At 42.6% G+C, this 23,175-nt stretch overlaps 1 pseudogene; it reads left to right on the top strand.

Moving 5' to 3' along the window:
- The first annotated feature begins 8,055 nt into the window (after positions 1-8,055).
- LOC141012897 (uncharacterized) lies at positions 8,056-21,715 on the top strand (annotated as a pseudogene).
- Positions 21,716-23,175: the final 1,460 nt, after the last annotated feature.

Genomic DNA, 23,175 nt, shown 5'->3' with positions numbered 1-23,175 from the left:
GATACGCGGGTGTTCTGAAAGGTAAAACAAAGTCGGTGGCGCACGAGGCGCTCCACGTGCTCCATTTCTCTCCTTTTAGGGTTTTTGTGCACACCAGGAAGGGTCTGTGCACGAATCTCTCATCTGTGTACATTTCAAAGTCATAAAAAACAATGTTTTGGGTGTGATTTGTGTCGGGTTTTAACGGTTGAATGTAACACAGGTGTTTTTTTTTCTCATTACCCTCCCCAAGTACTTCTCCACATATTTTACATTTAAGTTTTTCACAGACGTGGGGTTTACATGCGCCATCGATTCCAGTGTACCACAACCTGTAGCATTTTCTGCATTGCTTATACTGTACAAATCGCACTGGCTGCGGGTGGTGGGGGCTTGTCGCGGATCCGAGCTTGTTCTCTCCACCCGCTCCTTATGCTTTCTCATACAATAATCCGAATGACATGTACGGTTACAATCAGCGCAAGAAACAGCTGAAATTTCAGCTTACAGCTCAGGGGGTCTAAACACACAGAGCAGTGATTCCAACAACGATGACTGCATACGCTGTCATACCCTATGTAGCATTGGTGACAGACGTAAGAAGTGCCTAATAGTGCAGCAGATAATTGCAAATTTCAAGAGAATCGTTCAAATGGTGATGCAAGCATGAAATTTGGCACAGATACTCTCTAAGGGCCAGTCTTTTGAAAAACAGTGCGTGCCATGCAAAAATTCAAGATGGCGGCCATTTTTCAAGATGGCTGCCATCTTGTTCGAACAATTAAGTGATGTAATTCTTTAGTTGGTGATATAGGCATGAAAATTGGCATAACCAATCTCCATGAGTCACTTAACAAGAAAATGTTCCCAGCCACAGGAAATTTCAAGATGGCGGCCATTTTTCAAGATGGCCGCCACCTTAGTGGAGCAGTTAATTGATGTTTAGTGAGTGATACAAGCACAAAAATTGGCATTAGCATTCTCCATGAGTCACTTGACAACAAACTGTACATAGCCAATTCAAATTTCAAGATGGCCGCCATTTTTCAAGATGGCCGCCACCTTACCAGAGCAGTTCAGTGATGTAATCATTCATTTGGTGATACACACATGAAAATTGGCATGAGCAGTGAACATGCCATTCAGGGGCCACTCTTCTGGAAAAAGGCAATGGCCTCTGAAAAATTAAAGATGCTAACCATTTTCCAAGATGGACGCCATTTCTGTTAAATGATCTATATGTATGTATAAAATGCGGAAACACATTTTTTGGTCTACACTTACCTAGGTTTTGGGGGTTTGTAAATTCCAATAAACCTATTGGTTTGTTATCAGAGCACAATTTAGTGGGTTTAAGATTTGTTTAATAGAGTGATTGTCACTACCCAACCAGGGCACAATGGTGAAATCACTGCTGTGGAACTCAGCATGGGGTTCAGTGTCAGCTAATCTAGTTTTACTAATAATGTAGTATAACTTAGTTTAGTGTCCCAAATGCTGTCTAACAGCCCCTCATCAATTAGCTAGTAATAACAGTTAGATGTAGTTAGATAGCCGCACCTGAATTGACAGGTTGTGCCAGCGCGGGAGAGCCGAGCCAAGGGTAAGCGGGGCAATACATGACTTGTTCATGTATACTTACCCGGAAGGTGTACAGATCACACGGGACTTAAATAGCACTGGATGAATGATCGGGCTAGGTGTAGGCGACCCGAACCTAGTTGTATCCCATACCTGAATGTGTGGTATTACTTTGATTAAGGTAGTAAAAGGATAACCCCTCGGCCTTCATCCGACATCAAAACCAAAAAATGGAAAATGAAAATCACCCACCCACGTTAGCCAAGAAGAAAACCAATTGGGAAAAATGTTGTCTTTGTCAGACAGACAAAGATGAAGACCTCAAATCACCGACATATCATGTTCACCAGAATGACGGCTACACCATGCTTGCCACCAATCTTCTACTCTTTAATGAGATCAATGGAATGCCAATGATCCTGGACCTGGAAAGGCTGGATGAAGGTGGTGGTATAGCAGCTACGTTGAGAAGGAACCAGGCAAAGTATCATTTAAGTTGTCGAGTTCTGTTCAACAACACCAAATTACTTCGTGCAAGGAAGCGACAATCCAATGTAGCTCATTGTAGTGAAACAGATGAAGGCCACACAAAGCAACGTAGAACCATGATGCAGAGAAGTCATGATAATCAAGCTTGCATTTTTTGTGATAAGATAATCCCCTGCATCTGACCTAAGACAGGTAATGACAATGCACATGAACGACAGACTTCATGAATGTGCACAAACACTAAATGATGGTAAATTATTGGCTAGACTGAGTGGTGCTGATGCCATAGCACAAGAGCTGAAATACCATCGTGCATGTCTCGCTGTTCTCTACAACAGGGAGAGATCCCACCTCAGAAGGCTTGAGAAAGAGTTGTCTCAGAGTGAAACAGAACCTGATATATTTCCTCTGGTTCTCTCAGAGCTGGTCAACTACATTGTAGAAACCAGTCTCAGTTCTGATGGTCCTACCGCCTTCCGTCTTGCAGATATGAGCAACCTGTACCAGCAGCGTCTGGAGCAACTGGGTGTAAACTCACCTACAGTAAACTCTACTAGACTAAAGGAAAAACTGTTGGCAGAGATCCCTGAACTCACAGCTCACAAACAGGGCAGAGATGTACTCCTGGCTTTCCAGGTAGATGTTGGCTTGGCTCTCTCTCAAGCCTCTGAATACTCAGTCGCAACTTCTCTGCACTAGCCCTTGATCAAGCCCATGAACAAGCAAATGCCATCATCAAGGCTGATGGTGGAGCTATTGGTCTCACAGAGGATCCATCTGCCCTGAGGAGATGGATGGTCGCTGGCCCCGAGGTTAGCCACCTGGTGTCACTATATGAAAATGAGGTACAAACCAAAGAATCACGTGAGCATACACTCAACCATGAGCAAACACCTCAAGCTCAAAAGATTTTCCTGGAGAAGGTCAAGAAACTTTCTCACTGTCTGCAAGACCTAGGGAATCCATTCCAAGAAGAGAGTCGTGATTTGTATTCCATAGACACAAGAGATATTGCTCATCCCAGCTCAGCAGAACTCCTGCAGTCACATGTGAAGAAGGGACAGACGAAATACCAGGAATTTGCACAAGGTCTGCAAAAGAACCCAACCACTTTCTATGAACCAATCAAGAGAAATAGAGTTGACTTCTTCAGCCAAGAAACCGCTACTGTAGAGCCATCAAAACAGAAGTTGGTGAAGGAGGATTGCCAACTATTCTCCAAACTCTTCATCTCCTGTCAGAGCAGAGAATGTGACCTGCAGGAGTTCTTCCAACATGAGAATCAGCCCTACCCCGCTGCACTGAGTGATGGTGGAAAGCTTTATGCTTGCCAGAAATCGCAACTTGCCTCCATCCTTGAGACTTACATCACATCTCCAGACCAAGAACCAGATACTGACATCATCATCATAGATGGTTCAGCTTTAGTCCATACATTACCACCAAAAAGATCAAAGACATTTGAGGACTATACAGCACTGGATGTTCTACCCACAATACATGGTTATGCCATGAAGTACAAGAGTACACACATTGTATTTGATGTGTACAATCCATCAAGCCTCAAAATGGAAACAAGATCTAAACGGGGCCAGGGAGGTCGACGCCAAGTGACAAACAAGAACAAAGTTCCATCAAATTGGCGGAATTTCCTCAGACACAATGATAACAAAACAGACCTCTTCCACTTTCTGGCTGACAAGATCTCTCACATGACTGTGCCAAACATAGTTGCTGTAACGAAGGGACCCAATGTCTTGAGTACCCATCAAACCTGCCTGGATAGTCTGGATCAGTGTTTCCATGAGGAAGCTGATAGCCGGATCTTTGTACATGCCAAACATGCCACAGAGAAGGGTAGCAAAACCATCATGATCAAAGCCAATGACACTGATATTCTTGTCATAGCACTAAGCATCTTCCCATCCCTTCAGGAACTTGGTCTCCAGCAACTGTGGGTTACATTTGGGCATGGTGTGAGCCTACGGTGGATTAGTGTTCATGACCTGTACCGTGTTATTGGACCTGTGAAGACCAAAGGCATACTGTTCTTTCACACCTTCACAGGTTGTGATACTGTATCAGCCTTTCGCAACAAAGGCAAAAAGACTGCCTGGCAAACCTGGGACATTTGCCCTGAGGCCTCTCCCATCTTCACCAAACTAAGTCAATACCCTCCTGTACTGACTGTTGTTGATGTACGATAGATCGAGCACAGCTGTTAGTGTGGATGAGGCTAGACTTGACATGTTTGCCCGAAAGCAGAGGCCATATGAAGCCATTCCTCCAACAAGAGCAGCTCTGCTTCAACACACTAAACGTGCTGTGTATCAGGCAGGCTGCATATGGGGTCAGGCAACCCAGCGTCAGCCAGAAGCAGAGAGTCCTGCTGACTGGGGATGGAAAAAGGTTGGAGAACAATGGTGGGTCTTCTGGACAGCGAATACACCAGTTGCAAAAAGTTGTCAACAACTGGCCAAGTGATTCCATTCCATTCCATACATTGCAGTAAGGTCCCAACCTTCTATCTCAGGGGTCAGGGTTGGGGAGGCGGCCCACGTCATCTCGTTATATGCGGACAATATAATCCTGTTCTTAACCAATCTGAATTCCTCCCTACCAGCCCGTATAGACCTGCTCTCCACATATGGTGGAATATCCGGATATAAAATTAATCTGCTGAAAAGCGTGGCTTTACCCCTTAACTCCCCAGCTGAACAAATTTCACAGGAAAACTTCCCTTTTCAGTGGGATGCTCAATATATTACATACCTGGGTTTAAAGATCCCCACTCAGTTGGATAGAATCTTCTCACTCAACTATGAAGCATTGTTTAATAAGGTGGAGAAGGACCTTGATAGATGGATGCAGCTACTTATTTCACTAATAGGGCGCGTGAATTGTATAAAGATGAATGTGCTGCCTCGATTTCTGTACTTGTTCCAAACCCTTCCCATATCGATTCCAAATAAGTTTTTTAAGAAATTAGAAAGTGTGATAACTAGATTCATCTGGAGGGGGAAGGTACCCAGAATAAAACTCAAAACCCTATATAACACTCCTCAATATGGTGGATTGAAGCTCCTCAATTTTGAACTTTTCTACTGGGCTGCCCAGTTAAGAGCTATCTGGTTTTGGCAGACAGAGATGAACAACCCTCCTGCCTGGAGGCAAATAGAACAGTTCCACGCAGCAGATGTGCCGCTAGCCAGCATCCCTTTCATCCAGTCATATTATACTTTGAAGAATAAAACGGACAACCAATTTAAAAATCACACAGCCAAGCTATGGTCAGTTATACAAACGCGTCTCAAATGCGTAAACCCACTACACAGAAACACCCCTTCCATAATAATCCTGCTTTGCCGTCTGCACTAAGGGATGGGCTCACAAAGATGTGGCATAATGAGGGAATAAAAACGTTCGGAGACCTTTATGAAAATAACATACTCAGATCTTTCAAACAGTTACGAGATGCCCTCAGCCTTCCTGCCGCACATTTCTTTAAGTACCTGCAGGTTAGGCATTACATTAGCACACAAAAGGGCGGCCATCCAGATCCTTTAGACTCTCCTTTAACTGACGTGATCTTTAAAAACATTCAACATCCAAAGGGTATTGTATCCTTAATCTACGGCAGAATACTAGATCTCTCAGCAAACAAAACCCTCAACTCCAGGTAGGGCTGGGCGATAAATCGATTTTATCGATTAATTCGAATTTGTACTTTACGTCGATTTGTTTTAGTGAAAATCGATTTCCCCCCCGCTGGGCTCCCGTAGTTCAGAGCGCGCGTATCCCCAGCGCGCGGCACGCTTGATAAACAAACAACATGGCGGCGAGCAGGGAAGATCTCATCCCCAAGAAAGGAAATGTTTCTTCGGTCATTTGGAATTGGTTCGGGTTTGTGGTGTCGGGCACGGAACAAACAGCACCTCGCTGCAAAGTTTGTTTAAAGGCTGTTGCTACCAAAGGAAGCAGTACGACCAATTTACTGCAGCACCTCAAACAGAGGCATGCTGCCGAGTGGGAGAGGTGTTGCTCCCTCCGGAAGGAACAAGACCGCGGCAGCCCAAGCACCGCCACCACAAAACAACCGACCGTCTTGGAAACATTTACAAACTGTATCCCATATGATAAGAAGGGTGCCCGGTGGAAAGCGGTCACGGACGCAGTCGCGATGTATATTGCAAAGGACATGGTGCCCATATACACCGTGGAAAAGCCGGGGTTTATTCACCTGCTGAAAGTTTTTGACCCCAGGTACGTGCTACCAAGCCGCAAATATTTTTCTGATGTTGCCTTGCCTCAGCTGTATAACAGTACACGCCAGAGGATCGCCACGGAGCTGGACGGGGTGTCGTTCTACTCCGCGACAACCGATCTGTGGTCCAGCAGAGTGATGCAGTCTTATCTAAGTTTAACGGTGCATTTCATAAGATATTTATTATAAGATATTTATTATAAGATATTTACATGATTCAGGAAATCAAAATAGTGACCAAATACTTTTGGATACCTCAGGCACCTTTTTACTATGCAAAACATGTTCAGGTAAATGTTTTGTTTGCACTTTATCAACCTAAAAAAGTCTTATAATTTTGTGTTACTTATTTATGTAAGTTATTTTGAGGGGGTATTTAGTCAGTTTGAAACAGATAAAGCTTACTGAAAGTTACATTGTCACTGTTTACAATGGCAGGTAAGGCTTGCCATCTCTTTTTGGCTTGTTCATGATTTCCTTTTAACCCCAGAAGGGAAAATCAAAATCAAATAAAATTAAAACTTGTTTTCAACAACTTCTCTGTCATCTGCAAATTGTTTTTAAGTGGAGGGGGGAAAAAATCGATTTAAATCGTAAATCGGATTTTTTGTAAAAAAATCGGAGATTTTTTTTTTAGGCCATATCGCCCAGCCCTAACTCCAGGGTTAAGTGGGAGCAAGATCTTAATTTCACTTTTGAAGACTGTGATTGGGAAGAAATTTGTCTGGGAGCTCAAAATTTCTCCTACAATAGCCGCCACAAACTTTTACAGATAAATCTCATCCAGAATTTACTTTACACCAGAAAGACTCCACAAGATCTCAGAACTGTGTCCTAGATGTAAGAAAGAAACGGGAAGCCTCATCCATATGTTTTGGACTTGTACAAAATTGGGACAATACTGGGGCTATATTTTGGATGCACTAAACAAGATCACAGGAGCTGAGATCCCTCACTCGCCAAGATTGGTTTTGTTAGGAGACTCATCGGCCCTGCCTATTAACAGGAGGAAAAATATACGCTTTATCAAACTAGCTCTGATTGCTGGAAACAAATGCATAGCTATATCATGGAAGAGTGAGGACCCTCCTACTGTCTCTATGTGGTTGAAAAAAACTGCTTCATATATGGCCTCTGAAAAGATTATGTTCAACTTAAAAAAAGCCCCATCTTTTTGACAAATGTTGGAGTGGCTTTAAGGGGTACTTAGAAGCATCAAACGGTCAGCTGGGCAAAGACCACTAATGGTGTAACAGCAACAGGTATCAGATAACTTTTCCTAACATGATGTATTTGAGGAACAGACTGTACACCACTGTTTTGTCTGTTGACGTCTTGTCTGCTACTGCCTATATATTGTAACCCACTGCTTTAATTTAATTTTTTTTTTAATTTAATTTAATTTATTTTTAATTTTTTTTCTTTTTTTGTGGGATAAGCGATAGGCTAGCTGGGGAGGGATGGGAAGGATGAAGACTGGTAGGGGTTGGTTTGGGAGGGAGGGCTTTGACAATCTCTGTACTTTCCCTGTCACAAACACTGTAATGTCAATGTATCAAAAAAGCCAATAAAGATATTGTTAAAAAAAAAAAAGGCGCCAATCCTGCAGGGATAGATGGAGGGGAAAAAAGAGGACATAGCGCACCTACGTTAAGGCCACGGCCAATCAACGCAATTCATTTGGCTCGATTTACTTGTAGGTTGCTTTTGTGCATGACAGTACCTGAAAACCCACAGCCTTGATGAAAACGGAGTCCAGTCTGTTACCCTACCAAGAAGTAATACAAAGTATGATAAAGCATGGCTATTCTGATCAAGAGATATCCAATCATCTCCAGTTTGAATGTGGACTGACTAGAGGGTTATCTAAAAACAAACATTTGTCGATTTTGCACCCAAAATGGCATAGGCAGAGAGCGGGTGCAGGATTCCCAACTGGAAGTCCAGGTTGCTCAAGCAATTAATGAGGTATGCTGAGACAATAAAATGGATTATATTGTTATGATTGATATCCACATTGTACTGTGGATATATGATATATTTTACAAAACTTGGTAACCTTTTTGGAAAAATTGAGCTATTTACCAGTGAGGAGAAACGTGCCTGTTCGTAACGGTTTGTTTGGCCTCTTTTCTGCTTACATCTTTCTCAAGAACCTCTCATCCAAACTACTTCACACTTGAGACTGACTGTGTAGTTAGTGTAGTCAAAACGTTAAAACCCAAGCTGATACCTGAGGGCTACCCACAAGCTGACTTTACACTCAGAATAGAGTCAGTCAATATACAGTTCAAAAGAGACCTATTGACTAGGATTTCTCATGTTTACTTTTCAGACCGGATCGGCATATGGAAGAACGATGATGACTGGCTACCTGGCCTCAAAAGGAATCTGAGCATCAGAGGGACGCGTTGGTCGCGTCCTCCAACATTAACCAGCCATATCATGCAGCTCGTTATCATGTAGGTGTTATTAAAAGCTAATAGATTTCCTTGTGTTGTAGATTACTGTGACAATACCCTGTGAAAAGTAATTGTTTGCTCTTTATTAATTCCTCAGAGATCAAGAAACTTAAATCCAGTGCCATACAATGCAGAGTACATAGGTCACAAATTGCATATTGACTAAAATGAAAAACTGGCAATGTTTGGGGTGACCCATATCCTTTCTATTGATGGTTTCTCCTCCAAAATTGTCAGCCACTCCACCATGCCAGTGAAAAACAACCTGATCATAAATCAAGAGGTTTACAGGAACTTTCTGTGCTGTGCTCCGTTATTGTATCTTAGAAAATTAAGAGCAGACATTGTTTTACTAATCAATTAACAATGTTAGCCATTTGTTCAGTAAAAATAAAATGCATCAGCTGATTTATGGTAACTGAAGTAATTAATTGATCAAATCGCTACATTAGCTCATGTTGAAAATTGCAGCAACATAAGCATTGTTGAACGAATGACTTGTGTTGATAAATGCTGTTGTATTGCTGTTTTGTAGAAGTGCGGTCCTTACAGCATGGAATGTGGGACCAAATCAGGGTAGACCATGGAAAAGAGTTCTACTTAACTCTTTTCATGCAGGAGAAATTGGCAGGCTACAGGAATAACGCAGAAAGGCAGCCATACATGCAAACACAGTCAACATGTGTTGTGTTGTCTGTCATAGTGATGTTACTCACCAATCTTCTCTGGAAGACTAGCTGTTTCCTCTGACAGTCAGTATTTTTCAACCTGATGCAACAACAAAAGTGACCTGATGTAAAAATACAAAGCCAAACCTCAGGAAGGAAATGGCTAATTTGTATACTTATTCTGCTTAATTATAGTGTGCTCTTTACTGTATTAATTGGGTTCTTGATCTTTATGGTCATTGAAAATTGATTTATTCGGACTGGTCACCATTAGGTGCAGATTAGTAATTGTGATCATTAAACATCATTTAACAATGAAGCTTTCTCTTTCAAAATGACAGAACCATACAGTAGAAAGGATGTGGCCAGAGGTGGACAACAGGGTAAACTACCCACTGAAAGGCGCTCTTATCCACCTTGTTGACCAGGAAGAACTTGGAAGACATGACACGATATTGTGTGTCCATGCTTACCTGTCAGGTAGCTCAAATTGGGCTTGACAGGATGGTCCAGTCCTGGAATGCACACAGGATCCAAGGTTAGTGTTTAATCTGTCTAAGATTGGCTCACAGGAGATTGCGTATCACCATGCTGAAGAATGTAGGAGGTTTCAGTTTAAGCCATTTTGTTATGGTTCGAGAGTGGTGAGGCAGTGGACCCAAATGCAGACTTGAACACCAGTGAAGCTCAAAAGTATTTAATAACAAAAATGACCTCCAAGGCAGTAAAAACACAGGACGGTTCAGCAAAAGGAAAATACACCACAAGACTTAAAACAAACAAAACCACTACTCATAAACTGACTATAACTAACACTACCACAGGGAACAAATGAACTCCACAAACACCAGCAACGACAATGACTCAACAAAGACTGAACAGAAAACAAGGTGTTACGCCTGGCTCTGAGCCCGCAACACGACCCAGATATGAAACTGTGGCCTTTGCAAAGTCACACTTGGCCAGGTTCACCGTCAAATGTGCGTGAGCCAAGCGGTCAAACAACCTTTCAATGCATCAGAGTAAATGACCACATCGTCTAAATACACCGAACAACCTTCCAGACCTCCCACAACCCTGTTCATCAGGCATTGGAAGGTCGCCGGTGCATTGCGCAAACCAAAAGGCATGACTGAATAGGAATATAAACCCGTGGGTGTAATAAACGCTGCAATGTCTCTCGCCCTCTTAGACAACGGCACCTGCCAATATCCCTTGAGCAAATCAAATTTGCTCACAAATTTAGCAGACCCAACCTGGTCGACGCAATCCTCCACACGGGGGAGGGGGAAACAATTTGGTTTTGTGACACTATTTACCTTACGGAAGTCAGAACAAAATCTGGGCGTGTTATCCGACTTTGGAACGAGCAAGCAAGGTGAGGCCCAGGGGGAGCAGGACGGCTCCGCAATGTCATTCTCCAACTTATACTTAAACTCAGCATCAAGAAACTTGCACTTCTCTGGATGAACATGATAAAACTTCTGCTTAATGGGCTTAGAATCTCCCACATCAATATCATGTTCGGTCAAATGTGTGCGGGTAGGTGTATCACTGAACAAACATGCATAATTCTTAATCAAACTAACCAACTGTGCACGTCTAGAAACCTCCAAATGGCCAAACAAACCATCCAAATTCTGCAGAGTTTCAGAATTCTTGAGCCGGCCATAGAGTACAGCATCATCAGGGCCTGGTACGCCGTCCCCTCCCTGCTCTGCCACCATAGGGGATGGAGAAACAGACACACAGGCAGGATGGACGTCTGTCAGCTGGACCTCCTCACTGGACTCCTGCACACGAGCATAATATGGTTTCAATAAATTCACATGACACAGCTGAGTAGAAGATCTATGGTCTGGAGTAGCAATCAGATAATTCAGGTCAGACAACTTTTTTACCACAGAGTAAGGGCCAGAAAATTTAGCCTGAAAGGGAGATGTTACAATGGGCAAGAGAGCAAGGACCTGATCTCCTGAGAGAAAAACACGATTTTCAACCCCACGGTCATAATGTTTTTTCATTTTGCTCCCGAGCAAATTAAGGGAAAAGGGAAAGGGAAGCTCTCAACCACCGTACCCCAACACTAACAACCCCCCACCGACGAATCCCAACGGGGAGACGCCGCTAAACCTACAAAGAAAAACTCTGACAAAACAATGCACACACACCTTGTCCAACACTCACCTTTCTCCGCTTCCGCCAAGATCCATCTTGCATGAATGAATGACAAAACTCCCGAACAAACACACCTGCTCCCGACGCACAAACCGCATGCGCGCCAATGCACCACACGCCCTTGAGCGCAACCAGCACCATAAATGGAGAAATACGTCACAGCTTACCTAGGGAATCCCCACCGAGGGAACCGCACACAGCCGACGTCACTCAAGACCAATCAACCACATTGAACACGCGCCGCCACTTACTCAGACTGCGATGCCCAATTACTGCGCTCACACAAAACATCAGAGACGAACTTATGTACCAAAAAGGCAACAAACCAACTAAACGCCCGGCACTTAAAATGGACGAGATGAGCCCCCAACTTTGTTACGTCTGGCTCTGAGGCCGCAACAAAACATTGAAAAAACAGCGCAATGTGGAGCAATACAAGCTTCTTTGTTGTCGAGATTGCACATGAAAGGTACGATGGAGTGTGGAAGTGAATGTCAGTGGTGTATGAGGGTGCTTGGGTGCTATGTTGTGTGTGAGGTGCATGTTGTCAGGTGCAAACAAAACGGGACGATGTGCAGCAGGATGGAGGTCCCCGGGAAGAGTGCGAGAGCAAGGCAGCTCACAGCAGGGGTTTAAATCAGCAGGCCTATCAGAGAGCTGGACACAGGTGCTCCCAGTCAGCCATCAAGCAGCCACCTGCAAAACACACCCACACACCATACATACCACACACACACACGGGCTGGGGCCGTAACAAAGGCTTAAATACAAACACAAACGAGGGAAATGAGGAACAGGTGGAGAGAGGGAGGAGAAGATCAGGTGAGGGGAGACTGAGAACAGGTTGATAGGTGATAGGCTGAGAAACACACCAGGAGGCAGGGAAAGACAAACGAGACAACAGGACACAGATGAGGCACAAGAGGGCAGGTGCAGGCAATCACACAGGCGGGAAAAAGGACAAAGACAGGAAGTAAACATGAAACAGAACACAAGGGGACAACTACTACAAAATAAAACAGGAAACAGAACACACAAAACCAAAACCATAACACATTTATTGCCCCTGTGCACAAGAGATGAGAGCAATGGACGATGATGAGGCTTGACAGTTATGTTTTTTTCTATAGCACTCTAACAAAAGGCCTAAATGAGTACTACATAATGTGGAAATGCTACGAGAGTAAATTTAATAACATGATAGAATTTGACAGCCAACAACGCCACCTAGAGGAATTTCACCCCCAGGAAATCTAAGTATATCACTATATCTTCTAATCTACCAAAAGGACACAGGTTTAAAAGACACTGGCTCTGATGTGATTCCACAAAATACAAATTTTATTCTTGATAATGTTTTTCTTTCTTTCTTTTAGAAAGAGGATTAAGTTGTCAATAAAGTGCTAGGTACAGGCAGAGATGACTTGCTGATAGGGAGAAGGGAAGGATCCTTATGCTACACCACACGTGAAAACCACACACATTGTTCACACTCAAGTGCACTACTGTACAGGAAAGTGAGGAGGGGCCGCCGCCACTGGGATCAGCCAGTCTCTTGCACCAGTGGCACCACCAGCTCCTGTCCAAAAGAGAGAGACAACTATTAGGCCAGGCAATAAAAGTTGGGGAACTTGCACAATACGATGAGCCCAGAATACACACACACACTGGATTCTAAATATCACTCTCACACATACGCACACACACTTGAACCCATGGTTTGATCAATTTAGAAAAAACGAAACAAAAACAACTTAGCGAAAGAGCACAACAGCACACTATATAACAATTTCTCCACCAATCAGTGGAAAGCACAGTGTTTAAAGGTCCCATATTATGAAAAACTCACTTTTTCTGGGATTTGGGGTATTATTTTGGTATATGGTGCTGCCACACGCATAAAATCTTTGAAAAAAGACTATCTGCGCTTTTTTGTGTGAGATACAGATTTTGGATGGTGTCTTGCCTGCAGTTTCCAGATGAGCGAGTCAAATTTGGCTTTGGTCGTCGACGTCGACGACTGGTCATTTGAATATTCCCACCCACAGTCTCCACCCACCAGGTAGAGCATTACCGTCTTGGAGATCCGCCATTACGCTATCGAAAGCACCATGGCCAAGCGCAAGGAGTGTTCTGTTGTCGGCTGTAAAGACGAGCACACAACACTTCATCGTGTCCCAGCCGCAGAGGACAAAAGAGCAGCATGGCTTGAATTCATTTTTGAAGGCAATGTCCCAGCTACAGTTGGCAAAAAACTGTTTGTGTGTGCTAACCACTTCGAGGCTGACTGTTTCTCCAACCTCGGTCAGTACAAGGCAGGAGTAGTCGGGAGACTTATTCTAAACGGTGGGGCAGTTCCAACTTTGCGTGGAATACCTGCAGACGAGGGACATGTAAGTATACAAATAATTAGCTGTGTTTCTTTTGTAGATTTGGGTGAACTCGTGCGTGATGTAGTGTGTGTTTTGCCATTGAGAACAAGGTAAGGCTAGCGGCTAACCGCTAGCTTCTCTGACCACACCACAAGTTAGTGTTTCAGTAAAATCAATCTGTCTAGTACGTTTCTGTTCTTCCAAATTATTTAATGCATGTCCTAGGGAAATGTCAGAATGTACAAATATTTAGCTGTGTTTATTTTGCAATTTTACACGAACTAACCAAGCAGTGTTTCGCCACATAGTACAAGCTAACGCTAACCGCGAGCTTACAAGCTAACGCTAACCGCTAGCTTCTAGTTAGCGATCAGCATGGTCTCCACATGCAAACCTAGAGACCCAGTTGGTCAAGCAGTACATACACACACACCCTCCGCCGGGTCTAAGTTTCGGGAATTTGTGAAATAATGCATTTGGAAATGTTTTCTAAACTGGAATATGTTAGCATAGCCCAGGGCAACATTGACTACTACATCACAGCACAATTTACACTCCAAGCTCAACCGTTCTGTGTAATGAGTTTCTTCTCCTGGAGTTTATGTATGAGTGATCCTTTTTTATGCTTTATTTAGCTGTTGGCATAGCTATACATGTAAGATAAAGTTGATGTCGCTTCTCTTTTTTTTATATAGGCCAGTACATCATTACAGTTACTTGCTAGCACTACAAGGGATATTGGCTGCCAGACTGAGCCACCTCAAGGGCGCAGTGTTTGCACACAACTCTCTTCTAGGACTCTTCATTCACATTACAGAAGTCAAGGTGTGTAGTGTTCTAGATTGCAAATTGCTTTTGATCAAGTGTAACAATGAGCTGTTGCATGCAGCCTTTAGTGCTTGAATTTATACTGTAACAGTGCTGTCATGTTTTACTCCTAAGAATGCCCTGTTATCATAAAAAATATACTTTTGTTACAGCTGTCCAGGCTACTGTGTCCTGCAAGGATTTTGGCACGTCCACTGATCCCTTCACAGCCCCACTGCCTTTTCTAACCTCAACACCCATAAAGCGACCGTCTAAAAGACCTCCTTTGCAGAACAAGGGACAAGAGTAAATGGCTCTCAGCAGGTTTGTTTCATTCAGCTGGTTTGGCTATATTGATTAGCTGCAATTACGGTCATTACCAATAATATGATATGATGTAATATATAATGTTTTTGTTTTTCAGCAACTCCTGCTTTCTACCACCTGGAGAAGGAGCTGACCAAAAAGACAGTCCTGAAGGACATTGCAAAACTGAGTCCCCACCACCAGACGTCCTCTTTGGAGGCGTTCCATAGTGTTATCCTGCGGTTCGCTCCAAAAAACGTGGTCTATCCATATCTGGGAATGCTGTGCAGGTAAATTAAACTGTGATTACTTGTTGAGAACATTTGCCCATTTCTTGCAATTGTGTTCATGTTTGATTTTCTTTTTACTGTCCAAGACTCTACCTGGCTGCACTGCATTACAATGAGAATGCTGATAGAGGACAAGCCACCACATCATCAGGGGATCCTCTTTTCAAACTGAGCTTTCCAAAGTCCAGGAAGGGGGAGTACAGAGCCAAACCAGTGAAGACTGAGGCGACATTCCGTAAGTGTTAATTTATTTTTTCCACTCAAAAAAATAAACTTTTATATTGTACATGACACAAAGTACTGCAACGGTACTTTCAACACAATAAATAAACAAAAAAACACTAACTTAAATACCTGAAAACGGGGTGTTTGAAGCCTTTGTATCTTCCCTGGGCGTCAGGAATCTCCCGACGTATCCGAAGTACAACACATGATGGGATCACTACCCGTATCTTCCGCCCAAGGAAGCCCCAGCACCAGCTCACGAAACTTCTATAGGCTAAATACCTGTAACAACTGAGGAAATTGAACATTGTTAGTCAACAGGTTCTATAATGTCAACATCTGTGTTCACATTTTTCTAATTTGGATTCAGTGAATCCTTCACTTATACTGTATTTCTATGTACAATGACTGCAGTCAATAAATGTTTATTGTATCTGTAAAATGTTTCATGTGAATTCATGTGTAATATACAGTATTTGCTTAGGAAATACTTGGCTATATGTTCAAGAAAAAATACGATCTGAATTGGTGGCATTGTCTGACTATATTTAGTTTATTATGGTGTATGAACAGTGAAGTTAAGCAGGTTATTATAGATAAAACTCACTGCTCTATCCCCCGTAGCTGTAAAGGACCGTAGTCAGCCCTGTAAATGTTGCATACGTTCTGCAGCGAGAACACATTTAGGCAGACAGGTTCTAAACCTGGATGGTCTATCATGCATGGAGGCCTTTCATCCAGCTGCTGCAGCTGTCTTGTAACCTGTTATGCATAACATAAGGTAAGAATCTGCAGTGGCATGTTATCTGCAATCATACATTGCAAACATAAGTGTAGGTAAAGATAATGTTACCTGTGGCACCTCCTGGCAGCATATGTTCTCAGGCTCTGACGGCATTGTTGCACAATTTCCACATGTGCACCTAAACAAACAAATAAAAAAAATGATGATTCATGCATGTATAAAGCTAAAGAGAAACCTGGTATACCAGTATTTGCTACCAATAATACAGGGCTCTAGACTAACTTTTTCCCAGGTAGCACTGGTGCTACCTAGCTTTTCATTTGGTAGCACAAAAATAAATTAGGTAGCACACCTTATTTTTCTTTGTTGTGTGACATTAATAAAACGTATCATGCCGGTGATAGTTTTTATTTCTATACCATAGTTTTGCCTTGATATGACGTAAGGATTGACAATGACCCAAGCTTGACATTTGTAAAATGTTTTAATCACAACTGATTAAACATGAACAGCTGACAAAAGGTCTTCTTATAAAGAAAAATAAAATCAAAGGACAAAATAATATTTTACATTACATCATGTAAAGACATAAGACTAACTTATTTAACAGGTGCAACATGACATGATGCTACCAAAGAAGACATGGGACAGTCTGAGGACTTTACTCCATGTACTCTGGCCAACTCTTAAAGTTAGGCCTCCTGCTCCTCTTTCCCTGGGAGAACCAGACCTTAACATCCTGCTCAGCATCATAGTCCTCCAGTTTTGGACCCTCAACACTAATTCGGATTAAGTCCTCAACAGTATCAGTATGCAGGCTTGACCTAGCATCAGACTTGATTCTGTTTACTGATGAGAAGGTTCCGTGTATCATTCGTTCATTCGTTTTTCAAAATAAAACCAAAAATAAGAAAACGAAAAAACAATTCCTTTTCTCAGTATTCGTTTCCTAAACTAAAATGAAAAAACGGATAACGACTCGTTTTTTTCAGTTTTCGATTTTATGCTCAAATGAATAATGGAAAAAACGGATAACGAGCGTTTCCCGTTTCATGTTTTATCCCATTTTGATCTGAAAAAAGTTCAATGAGCCGGAAGCGGAAGTGACCGTCTCTGTCTCTGTACTGCGAGGGCGCGCAAAACAAAAATAATGGCAGGACTTGAGGATCATGCAGATATAATTGGACAGCTTTTTGAGGATGGTAAAACGCATGCCGAGATTTCTACCACGCTGCAGCAGTTCGGTGTTCAGAGGTGCTCGGAAATGTCGGTGAGAAGATTCTGTGCTCAACACCAACAGAGAATTGACTGGCTCTGCTAACGTTAGCTTTGCTCCAGGCCACTTCCGGGTGACGGTAATTTCCGGTGTAGGTACCAAATGCTTGCAACATGAAACGGGAAACGCTCGTTATCCGTTTTTTCCATTATTCATTTGAGCATAAAATCGAAAACTGAAAAAAACGAGTCGTTATCCGTTTTTTCATTTTAGTTTAGGAAACGAATACTGAGAAAAGGAATTGTGTTTTCGTTTTCTTATTTTTGGTTTTATTTTGAAAAACGAATGAACGAATGATACACGGATTGAGAAGCCCCTTTCACAGATCGCTGAAGATATTGGGAGCACCAGCATGATCTTGACCAGGTGTAGGATATTCTGCAAAGGGCCAAGTAGAGTGATGAAACCAACTGATCAAATAAAAATCAAAGTGACAAAATAAATCTGATCATGTCGTGATTAAGTCGTTCATGTCGAATTAAGGGTTCAGCTTCGGGACAAAAAAAAAAAATTTCTTTCTATTTGAGGCAAAAGTCATGAACAAAAACGTGTTGAAAATGCGCTGAAATTACAAAGTAAACGAAACAATTGTAAGATAATCCACAAGACAAATCACAAGTTTTAAATCAGTCATCACTTTGGACTGATTGACTGACTTACCGGTAGAAGAGGAATCGGCGCATTGTCTACCTTTGGAGTTGGCGGAGTTGTTCAGAAGTGACACCGAGGAAGAAGATTTCGTTGGCTTTAGTGATTATGAGTGACACTGATTGTTTGGTTGTAGCATGTTATATATGCTATATTTAGTCGAATGACTCTACCGTAATATGTTACGTTAACATAGCCTACCAGGCACGTTCTCAGTTCGTTGTTTATGCGTCATATAACGCAGGCTACACTTATTCAGCCTGTTGTTCTCTATTCTATTTTTATTTTAAATTGCCTTTCGTGACATGCGCATGCTGTTATTACTATTCTGTGGAAGCGCATCGTTCGTTTTTCCCGGCAGAAATGTACGTTGTTTAAAGCCCCCAACAGTGCGCTGATGGTCATGAAAATAGAGCCCGAAATGTCTATCCTTGGTGTTGGATATTATCAAATAAATTTCCCCAAAAAATTTGATGCGACTTATACTCCAGTGCGACTTAGCCTATACATGTTTTTTTTTTCGTTCTTTATTATGCATTTTTGGCTGGTGCAAATACGGTATATATTATATTTATTATCAACCACACGTCCGCACGGTCACGGCTGAGGAGGGTAGTGAAAGGGGGGTCCTCTCCAAGTCGCACCGGTGCGACCTGTTTGAAAATTAACTCGCACATTTTGAAATTAGGTCGCATGTGCGACCTATTAGGTCGCACTCTAGAGCCCTGCAATAATAGCATCCATGTTTTAGATTTGAACGACCGTGCTCTAGCTAGCTAGTACTTTTTCTCAGCCTGAGGTGAATGGCCAGTAGTGCTAGGCTAGGCTTTCTCAAGTTTACAATGCGAACACATCTGGATGACAATTTGGTACCTTGAAACTTGCAAGACATAACTTCACGTTTTGTGAAGAAGAAGCAAAATATAGTTTACATAAAACTGTAGTGTAGGCTTACTATATAATTGCATAGCTTCTAGAGATAGACGCTAGCTAAGTTCCCAAAAAAATAGAAAGGCATTTTTTGACTAACCATTCAGAAGCGTCCTGCTGAATTCTGAGTCTGAGGTTCTGCAGGAGCCTCCCCTCCTTCTTCAGGATCTGATTCAGGTTCGATCATGTAAGGTTGAACTACTGAAGAGCTAGGTCTGTTCATTGCTGCCATGTCCGCTACTTTCACACGTGTAGCTCAAGTGCTACGTTAGAGCCTACCGCTGACACTCCCCGTTACCGTGGTAATGAGTGTGGCGTGGGCAAATGAGCAGCAGCTCATTTATATGTAATGAGCAGCAGCAGCTCATTTGCATAGACAGAAACAGCACACTGTGAAAGGGACTGAAACAGAGGGTAATAGAGGAAGGCAAGAATCTGTTCCTAAAAGCTATTTCCAGCAAACAACTTCAAAAACATGTTTCTGCAACTCATAGACATATGTTAACTTGTTGAAAAAGCTTTATAATATAGGACCTTTAAAGCAGGGTTCACTGTACCAGGCAAAAGGCCTGCACACACTCATACACACTCACAAAATAAACAAAACAAACAAAACAATTATTAAGCACCGAAATGACAACGAGAGCTTTGAAAAAACAAGAAAAAAACAACCCAGACAGAACAGCAGTAGGAGGTCCATGCAAGGTGTAGGGGCCCGCTTCGTCAGATGAGCGGCTAGCGGGACGTGGAGGCTTCAGGGCTCCGGCACAGGAGGGGTACACCACAACGATGCAGCTTTAACTGTTAACAGCAATCAGAGGTGGCAAAGTCATATTTAGAAACAGCTGGACAAGGCACATGTACACAGAAGCATGAAACAGATGAGACAGCCTACCGTAGGGATCGAATGCCATGCAATGCACGGAAAAGTATGTGCCAGCTTCGAGGCCACGCTCCCCCACTTCCGACCTCGGTCGGCAAAACACCACTGCAAAATCAAGAATACATCAGCCATGCTGCTACATAACAAATGCGCCATGCTATACAACCAGGAGACATACCTGACAATGTGAAATGGAGACAAACTCAATTTAACCCAAGGGGAGCAAACGCCGTGCGGCGCATGGAACACCGCACACACACACACTGCCGGGACAACGCTCCCCCCACTCAACCTCCAGCCAGATGACAGGCCGACTCTGCTGCAAGCAGAGAGCGCATCAGACACCATAGCAAGCTACCGATGCACAGCTACGAAAAACATTGTTGGGAAACTTACCTGAGGGTATGAAAAAGTACCAAACTGTCCCGTTGCGCCTCACCGCTGCATGAATGCCGCCACAGCCACGCCAGACCAAGCCACGCTACAGATGCCGAAGTCTACTACTGAGAAGAGGTAGGAGGACGCGCACCTGAATCAGATGATCCTCGCCCACATATCATTTTCAGGGCGCCGCCCCCGTAACCAAAGTGAAAGAGGATGATTGCTCCCAGACCGGTGACACACAGTGGGCAGGAAGTAGGGGGAAAGCCACACTAAAGTAGTACACCCCAAATACAAAAAAAAAGAAATGAGCAACCCGCTCTGCCACAATAACAAAGAAACATGCATGTAACAATTACACAATGTGAGACATTCAGCATTCTAAATTAAGTTATTTGGATTCTCGCATTTCCTTAAGAGCTACAATTACTAAATGATGTGCACTACGCATTTACACACAGTATAATAGCTGTAGTCTCAGACATACAGTCAAGGTGACAAATTTAGCACTGGTGAAGCATTCAATCACATCAAACCTACAAATAACCTCCCTAAGTACAACAACAAAGTCGTAACCATAACTATAACTTTGTATCTGATTCACAGGGACAGAGGGCCCTAACGTGTGGTTTGTGTTGCTGCCAGCCAGGGCAAAGGAAATGTGTGGAATTTAATGTAGAGAATAGGCCTTGATTAGATTACATTATAGCTATTCTGTTAGAGATTGCATTGTATTTAACTGATACATTTTATAAACAGACATTACCTGATATTTGGTAAAGATGCTGTGAGATCTGAATTTTCCAACATTGCTCAGTCCAGGATTAAACATTACTTGCGGTGCATAGTTACGTATGATGATAATATGTAACTCATATTTCATAAACCATAGCCCCTGATGATTTGCTTTGATTTGCTTATTTCATTTAGGCAAGGGTATTCCCAATCAACTGGCTCTGGGTGGATGCCCGAAGAAACTACCTGCAGATCTTTTGCCCGAGGCCGCTGCAGACAGCTATGACCAGGAAGTGGGCTCTTTGACACGAGCATCAGTTTTTGGCAGAAACCCATTTTCCACAGTGCAGTACCAGGCAGCAGCTGAACAAGAGTTTACACGGCACTATTCAGACATTTCTGAGCTCTTTGACAGCGCTGTTAATAATGAACCAGCTCATTTTCAAAATGGGATTAAGGACCTAATAGACATTGTCAGAAGATATGCATGAATACAAGTGCCTGAACATGATGTACCTGGAGGTCCGTGGACATAATTTGTTACTGTTTGAAAACAAATACTGTTTGAATATTTGTGTCAATTGTATATTTAAATATGCGTTAACACAGACAAACATACAGAGACTCAAATCAATTTTATTTAATACACATACCTAGATATTATTGCCTCTCTGAATTTCTTTTTTTTTATTAACTTTCTTTTATTGGAAGCAATTTCACAGGCAAAAACATGACAACGCAATGTGGCATAGCTGACTTCCATTCTGACCATTTTCCTTTACCTTTTTATCCCTTTTTATCCCTCCCTCCCCAGAATTTTATCCCTCCCTCCCCAGAATACTTACAATAAATACATACACAAAGCAAAGAAAAAAAAAAAAAAAAAAAAAGGGGGGGGGGGGGGGGGGGCTCAGTCATCACAATCAGGCAGAGATGTCAAGGATTCAATATGGGTTAAGAGAGGTCTCCAAGTCTTTTCAAATGAGTTTAAGGAGCCATTGAGGGAAAATCTAAGCTTTTCAAGTCTAATGGACAATAACAGCTCTTTCACCCACCTGTTGTGAGAAGGAGGTTGAACATGTTTCCAATTAAGAAGTATGAGTCGCCTAGCCAACAGGGTGGTAAAGGCCATAACAGTCTGCATGACTTTAGTGGTGATAGGGTGCAAGGGGGTACCAAATAAGGCCAATAAAGGTTCAGGAGTGATAGTAATATTGTAAGCTATGCTAATGGTTTTGAAAATTTCGGACCAGAATGTGGCAAGCGTGGGACAGAACCAGAACATATGGGAATGGTCAGCTGGAGATTGTTTGCACCTATTACATAAGTCAATTACATTAGGGTAAATACGGGATAGCCTCAAATTAGTGTAGTGAATCTTGTGCACAACTTAACACTGGAGAAGGCTGTGCCTTGCACATATTGAAGAGGAGTGAACCAACCGAAGGACTTGTTGCCAATAATCATCAGGTAACGTAATTCCGAGCTCTTGTTCCCAGGAAGCTTTGGGGCCGGACGCTGGGCTATCAATAGTAGAATTGATGAGACTATAGATGCTAGAAATTAGCTGACTTTTTCCAGGATCAAGAGCCAGTAAAGAATCTACCAGAGTTTCCGGGGGACGGCTGGGGAATTTGGGGTTCTGATTCTGAATAAAATGTCTAATCTGAAAGAAGCCGAACAGATGGGAGTTAGGTAGGTCGAATTTCTTTGAGAGCTCAGAAAAGGACATAAAAATCCCTTGGTTATAAAGGTCCTTTAATTTAGTTATTCCTTTGTCAAACCAGGTCCGAAAGGTTAAATCAGAGCAAGAGGGTAGAAACAGGTGGTTGTTTACAGTGGGGGAGAGGGCCGAGGCCCTATGGAGGCCTAGACTTTTCCTAATTTGAATCCAGATTCTAACAGAGTTAATTACCACTGGGTTTGAGGTAAAGTTAGAAACAGTCAAAGGGAGCT

This window comes from Pagrus major, chromosome 18 (assembly GCF_040436345.1).
Source record: "Pagrus major chromosome 18, Pma_NU_1.0".
Classification (NCBI taxonomy): Eukaryota; Metazoa; Chordata; class Actinopteri; order Spariformes; family Sparidae; genus Pagrus; species Pagrus major.
This window is presented reverse-complemented; position numbering and strand designations above follow the sequence as displayed.